The following is an 8,111-nucleotide window of genomic DNA, read 5'->3' on the forward strand; positions in this document are numbered from 1 at the left end:
GTCGCTGGGACGGATAATCTGGCCGGGCTGCACTTTTCACAGGTACCTTTGCTGTTTTACCTATGTTATGCCATGCGCACATCATGCCGGCTGCTACAAACCTAGTGGTGGCATTATTGTATCCAGGGACAAGCCAATTTACTGACACCTGACTGCACATATCCTTGTTGTCAGGTCTGTCTTCTCTCGCTCTCTCAATTGGCTTACCCAATGATCCAATAAAGTTCCTACTACCAATGGGCCCATAATTGTGGGCGATGCCAAAAGCGTACCTAGAGTCAGTGTAAATGTCGGCCGTCTTACCTTCTGCCAGGTTACAAGCCTCAGCGAGCACCTCCAGCTCCGCTCCTTGAGATGAACAAGGTGAGAGTGGTTTCTGGGTAATTTACCTTGTGCCTCGTATCCTGTTCTACACATGCTGTATATGATAAAGTATGTCTACATTACAAATTTACATTGGAAACCCATGTCACATATAGATAGAACATTTCAAAAGGGTGGAGTTTTATTGTTCCACATTTATCTGATAATCCAGAACACTTGTAAATCCCACCCACCAGGTCCTGTAAATACCTGATTAATACAAAAACAAACAAAATATGTTATTGAAATCTTGCATAAAATAAACAATATTCAAACAATTTTTTTTGTTTTGCCTTCTCCTCATCTAAATCTGTAAAGACTCATCTGTGAGTGACGTCACCTCTGCCTCCTGTGTAAATTTGGAGGGGGATGGTCTCTTACACAATACCTCATATTGGGTGGAGACTACAGCACAGCTTACCCAGTGCTATATTCACCGTTCTGGAAGGATCTGGAACCATCTACACAGAAAAACCACAAAATGTAGGTTACTGTCATACACATTTAATCTGGGTTACTCCTTGAAGTTCATACACATTTTGTAGATCTCCTAGAACCAAATTCATTAATTCAAAACAAAATAAAACACAAAACAAAACTACCTGATCAGTCCCTTCACCATTCCCTCCTATTTGGACTCTGCGAAAGTAATGTAGCAGGGTTCAAAACTACATATTAACATAATGAGATTAGGCACTCTATCGGAGTGGCACTAATTTAACCCCCTGTAATACACAACAGCCTGGAACAAAAAAAAGATTACTTTCTCCTGACAAAAATTAATTTTATCTTTAAAATGACCTGCAACCATTTACCTGTAAAACATCTCACATTTTCAAAAATAACATTTAGGCAGCACCATAGCACGCGCCTCATGTGTGAAAACAAAAACAAGACAATTGTAATTAGTTATTCAATAACACAGAAAATAATATATCTGGTAATATTAATTACTGCAAACCAATAAGCTGTACATAAGAATAGGGAACATAGGGGGCACATACATTTTCAAAACCCCGTGTCTCACAATATCTGTATTTTAATTCATTTGAATCAACATCAAAACATTCCAAAATTAAATCTTATCACATTATAACACATTAATCTGCAGTATAGCTTTTATCTTTTTACAAACAGATCCAGCCGGCTGTAATATTTTTCTCGCTTGGTGTAGTTACAGACAACCGCGCGTGCGCGAAGATAAGACACGTTGCATAAAAAATATTAAAAAAATGAAAAAGAGTGGAACTTATTTTAACCCCATACACAAAACAATAACATTACTGCTGTTAAAAATAGGAAACATACAATATAGTTCTGCTTTATATTGTGGCCATTAGTTTCAAACTTCAGACATGTTACATTACACACATCACACAGATGTCTCATCACATCACACATGTTACATTGCACACATCACACATCACACAGATGTCACATCACACCTGTTCACATTACACTCCCCCCGTTCTGACCCACGTTAGTCACTGCAATGTACCCGGCTGCTCCGTTTTCTTCACTCTTCCAATGAAAATTTACATCTGTATTTAAATTGTTCTTTCTCACATCATCTTACTTGTAACCACCTGTAATCACCTGATCACATGCAAACATCCTTCTTACCGCTGCCAGCCTCTTCAACAATTTTTTTTCAGTGTGTTATTTTGCCTTCACATACTTTACAATTAAAGCCTCAGCTCCTTTTGCTCATTCTAATGTTGGCCAGGACCAGTGCCCCAAAGCATCTTTGTCCAACTTCCTCCTGACCCCATGGTCGGAGAGCAGTAGGGTGATTTCCGGTAAATCCCCCACCTCCAGGCAAACAGGCTACGCCACGTTTGCCGACAGATATCTCAGACCAGTCTATCTCCTAGACTGTCTTACCAATATGATATCAAAAGTCGTTCCTCCAGACATTCTAGCAGTAGGATCCTCTGATCCCTCACTGTATTGAACATCAAGAACAGACAAAATGCTGCCAATCAACAATTACAAGAGCAAATTCTTCAACACAATCGACATTCATGAACCTCCATTGATTCAAGCAGGAGTTGGTAACACTTCACTTATGCAGAACACTTGCTGCCGGGGTGTGTCTTTCGGTTCATACAGCCCATGATGTAGCATATATCCCAAACTCTTTCCTCTAGCACTTTGCAATGGTTTCACAGGCAAATTATATTTGGTAACATATATATATTATCCTCCCCGCTCAGCCGTTCACTTTGTGGGTTGTAGTTGTTATGGAATAAATATATGTATAATGTATCTGGGACCTCAATGAGTGCAATGCTGAAGAGAAAACATGTATTAGAATATATGTTGGGTATTATTGAAAGGTAATGGAATAGATTTGCAGACATTCTGTAGATAGTAGAAATTGGGGCCCTACAAGGACTTACCAGACACAAAGGAGTCTGTTTATATGATGTTTGAGTTTCGGGCATACAGCTAAGATAGAGAAGGACCAGACACCAGATTAACAACTAGATATAAGAACAATGTACATAGAGACATAAATCACGAGGGAAGAAACTACAAGAATGTAAATGATTAATGTGTGTCTGCACGTATTCATGTGATATTTTTACTATATAAACTCTGTGTCTCTGCAAATAAAGTCAGAAGGATTTTTACCTTGAGAAACGTCTCAGTGTATCTGTTGCTTCTCCGAGCTCGCACCCCCCCCCCCCACCTGATTTGAACCTGCATGGAGATCAAGGCGTAACGTGACTCAAATTGCGATCACAGAAATTGGCGCCCGAACCAGGGACTTGACCAGAAGGACGGCACCCCACCCAGGGGATCTCCCGGGACTAGAGTGGCGACCTCCCGGACGAAGGAACGGGCAGACCACTGCTGCAGCAAGGTAAGAAGACTTAATTCTTACAAACTCTGCTCTGCACCTTCCTGTCTGGTAGGTCACCTTCCCGGTAGTACTCCTGAGGGATAGAGGGGCCACATGAGGGTATTTTTAGTGTAAAAATCTGGTCAAGTCTATATGTAATCCTACCCTCAGGATAAAGTGCCTGATCTCCATGACAGTATTTGTATGAATGTTGTAGAAACCCAGTTTTGTGTCACAAATGCATTTTAGAATAAGGAAATAGTTTTTGGAAAAAAACTTCCGATAATCCGGCAAATTACCAGAAACATGTGTACATGCTTCAGGTGACTACGGGGATTATGATAGGCTAAATTTTAGCCCGGAAATCGAAAATTTTGTGCAAATCTGATAATCCGGCAAAATACCGAAAATGTGTGTACAGCATTAAGGTACTTGCGGAGATTATTATGCACTGATTTTCAGCTCAAAATTCCAGAATTTTCTGCAATCTGATAATCCGGCATGTCAAATGAACAGCTTGATTTTACGTTTGCCTTGTTATTTGGATTAGGAATATTTGTCATATTACTGTTATGGTGTGGAGGATATCTCCTTGAGTGGTGTCTCAGACGAGGAAAGTTATAAAAGGACTGTGAAAGGGAAAGATCCTCTGGCCAGAGTAGAAGAGTAAGTACGGAAACTAGAAACTGTCTAAAATAGATGAGAAAGAAATTCATCTGTCAGTAGCTAAAATCTGTAACAAAATAAGAAGTATCAAGTGGATAAGTAACTGTCGAAAATAGGCAAGAAAGAAATTTGCCTATCAGGAAACTTACCCCTTGAATTACTTAGGGTGTGCCAAAAAAGGCCACCACTTACAGTCAGATGAGGAACTTGGTGTTCCTATTAAGAAGTTTCGAGGGGATAAGTAACTGTCTAAAATAGGTGAGAAAGAAATTCACCTATCAGGAAAATTACCCCCTACGTAACTTAGGGTCTGCCCATAGGCGACCACTTATAACTATGGGGAACTTGGTGTTCCTATGACGAGATGAGCACCCACAAGGACTGACAGCCAAACAGGTAGTAGCAGAAAGAGAAGGTAAAAAGGCAACGCAAGGAACGAATCAGTTAATGAAGGCATGTGGAATGGGAAAAGCGGGAAGATTAGATCTGGAAAAATATAGATGATATAATGAGCAGATCCTTTGTGGGATTATTGTTTAGTTGGTTGTAATTTGGCTCAGTTGGATAGTGAATTAGCAAGCACCTGTTAAAATGGTGTAAATTTATTAGGGGATTGTAAATCCAGAACCACACAGAGTCAAATGACAAAGTAGATTGGAGTAGATGGATTGTAGCATCTTTTAGAAAGCAACAAAGAGCCTACAAATGTATGTAATGTTAATACACTGAAGTAAAAGTGCAGGAGGTTGTCAGAGGAAATTCATATATTATAAAGTAAAGTTTAAAGCAAAGGAAGCTATAGAAGTAGTAGTTGTTTTAATGTTGCAAATGACCTTATAGTAAATTCCCATATGGTATAATTTAGAATCAACTAGTGTGATAAGAGAAGGGGGAGGTGAAGAACAGCTGCTAGTGATATAAGAAATGTCATCTTGTTCTTGAAATGAATGGACACAACATTAAATGCTGATATAGATATTTTGTATGACTTTGTGTCATATTGTATGTATTAGAAAACAGGACCAGCCGACGCCCGGTAATGGCGTCCGTACCTCATGTTGAGTGTGTCCTCATTGTTGGTGGGAAACCCCCTGCGCACTGTTTCCAATGGGAGAGGCTGCCCCCCCCCCTGCCCCTGATGTGGCCACGCCCGGCCCAACCAAATCAGTATGAAATAATCACCTTGTTAATTTTGTCATTTGTAGTGTCTTTTCTATTTACAGAAGTTCCAGTCTAGTTCACTGATGAAACAACACGTAATTATAATATAGAGATGGTGGCCGACAGATTGTACGGTTAAACATTAACGTAGATAATTCCTATACAATGGTGTGATAAATGATTGCAGATACGTATGTTGTTTTGCCGGCATTGAAAGTGTTAAGTTGTGAGAAGTTGTGAGAAGTTGTGAGAAGCTTTGAGTTTGTGACCCCCCTCCCTCCCCCCTAAAGTGTGCTGTGTTTGGGAGGAGGAGGAGGGGGGCTGACTGGGTGCAGTCTGCAGGGCTGATGAGACAAAGGGATTTCAATATGCACTGCTGAGATATATATATATGTCAGTAATGTCTACAAACCGAAATAAATTTCTTCTCTTTTGCGCAAGCGCTGTTGGTTATAAAAGTTACGATATTTATGTGTTATGATGTGATCAGATTTCATGTGTTTTGATAATTCAGATGTATTAAACTACAGATACTGTGAGACACGGGGGTTTTGAAAATGTATGTGACCCCCACCGTTATACTGTTTATTGGTTTGCAGTAATTAATGTTATCAGAGATAATATTTTCTGTTTTATTGAATAACTAACTACAATTGTTCTATTTTTGATTTCACACATGAGTTATGTCATTGTAAAGATCAAATGTTTGTCAGGAAAAAGTCATTTTTGTTTCAGGCTGTTGTACATTACAGGGGGTTAAACTAGTGTTATGTTGAGATGTAGTTTTGAACTCTGCTACATCACTCTCGCAGAGTCCACAAAGGGGGGAAGGGTGAAGGAACTGATCAGGTACAATTTTGGTTTATGTGTAAGAGACCATCCCCCTCCAGCAAAGTTACACAGGAGGTGATGTGACATCACTCACACGAGTTTTTATGGATTTAGATGAGGGAGAAGGCAAAACAAAACTTGTATATTACTGCTATTCTAACTCAAGTACAGCCTAAGCATTTGTCAACTGCAAGACATTTGAGATTAACCTGTGCTCTTCTTCTTCCTGAGCAGGTTACTTTACACCGCTGTACTACATTGAACGCAGCTACCTTACTGCCTTTGGAGCAAGGGGGAGAAGACGTAGGTAAAGTATGGTCACAATTTTTGCCTGAAACTGATGAACATGATTGTATGGCCCTTATGGCCCAGGAAACAGTGGGGTTTGCACATGTAAGAGATACCCCACTCCAAAACCCAGACCTAATACTCTTTGTGGATGGTTCAAGGTATTGTGTAGAAGGATCTTTTCTTACAGGATATGCAGTAACCACCGAAGATGTAGTCCTAGAAGCAGCCTCCTTACCAGCGTCCCGCTCAGCACAAGAAGCGGAGCTTAAGGCCCTGGCAGCAGCATGCCAACATGCAGAAGGAAAGACAGCAAATATATACACTGACTCTCGATATGCTTTTGGGATTGCACACGATTATGGCCCCATATGGAGGCTAGACAGTTTTTGACCTCTGCAGGTACACCTGTAAAGAATGCAGACTTTGTAAAATACTTGATGGAGACCCTGATGTTACCTACAGAAGTAGCAGTAGTAAAAATTAAAGCTCACACTAAGGTGAGTTCACCAGAGACAAAAGGGGAAATGCTCTGGCAGACGAAGCAGCAAAGCAAGCAGCACAGAAGCTACCCGTGTTAGCAGCCGTATGTCAGATAAAGATCCAGAGGAAACAAGACCAGCTGTAAGCCCGGAACTACTGCAAAAACTTCAAGGACAAGCAACAGAAGAAGAAAAAGACAAGTGGACGGCCCAAGGAGCAACGCTACGAAAAGATGGCCTCTGGCAGTGCCAGAATAAACTGTGCCTGCCTAAGACAATGTTCCCAATGATGGCCCAAATAACACATGGAGAGACACACCAGTCAAAAACGGCAATGATGGACTTGGTAAACAAGGTGTGGTATGCCCCAGGGTTTAGTGTGATGGCCAGCAGTTTTACACAAGGATGCATGATCTGTGCAACACATAATATTGGAAGAACTGTAAAAGTACCACAGAAGCACACACCCAGACCTATATATCCGTTCCAGAGACTACAGATAGACTATATTCAATTACCAAAAGTCGGTACCTATGAGTATGTGCTTGTTTGTATTGATCTCTTTTCAGGATGGCCAGAAGCTTTTCCAGTCACCAAAGCTACAGCCGTAGCCACAGCAAAGAAACTGATCAACGAGGTGGTGTGCAGATATGGAGTTCCAGAGGTGATCGAGAGCGACAGAGGAACTCATTTTACGGGTGAAATCATGAACCATGTGTTGTCAGCTCTAGGCATAAGTCAAGCCCTACATACACCATACCATCCACAAAGTAGTGGGAAGGTTGAGAGACTAAATGGGACTCTCAAATTGAAAATTCAAAAAGTAATGGTAGAAACCGGGAAACCATTGACCGAGTGTCTACCATTAGCCTTGTTCTCAGTAAGATACACGCCCACAAAAAGAACAGGTCTCAGCCCATATGAGATCTTATTTGGGTCGGCTCCCAGATTAGGATGTTATTTTCCACAGGTGCTCCAAATGCAGTATGGTAGACTAACAGATTATGTATAAACGCTGAACAAACAATTGACCAAGGTGTATGCACAAGTCTTTGCTTCCATTCCAGGTCCTGATTCAGTTGACGTATAAGCTAGAACCAGGAGATTGGGTCGTTGTCAAAAGACACGTGAGGAAGAGCCTTGAGCCAAGGTTTGATGGTCCTTTTCAAGTCCTACTCGTTACAAGCACCTCTGTAAAGCTCGAAGGAAAGGCAAGCTGGATTCATGCCAGTCATTGTAAAAAGGTTCTTCAGACAGAAGAATGAAGATCTTTGCGGTTGTTGCGGCGGTTGTTGCGTGTGCTCTTATACAAAAAGGCAGAACTGCTACTCCTTTACACGTAATCAGTACAGAATCACTGGAATGTTATACTACAAATGTGACTACAACCGAAGGGACTTGGAAAAAAGGACCACATGGAGGGACTGTGTACCTTCACATAGACAAAACAGCCAACATTAGCATACAAGAAG

This window comes from Rhinoderma darwinii, chromosome 5, assembly GCF_050947455.1.
Source record: "Rhinoderma darwinii isolate aRhiDar2 chromosome 5, aRhiDar2.hap1, whole genome shotgun sequence".
Classification (NCBI taxonomy): Eukaryota; Metazoa; Chordata; class Amphibia; order Anura; family Rhinodermatidae; genus Rhinoderma; species Rhinoderma darwinii.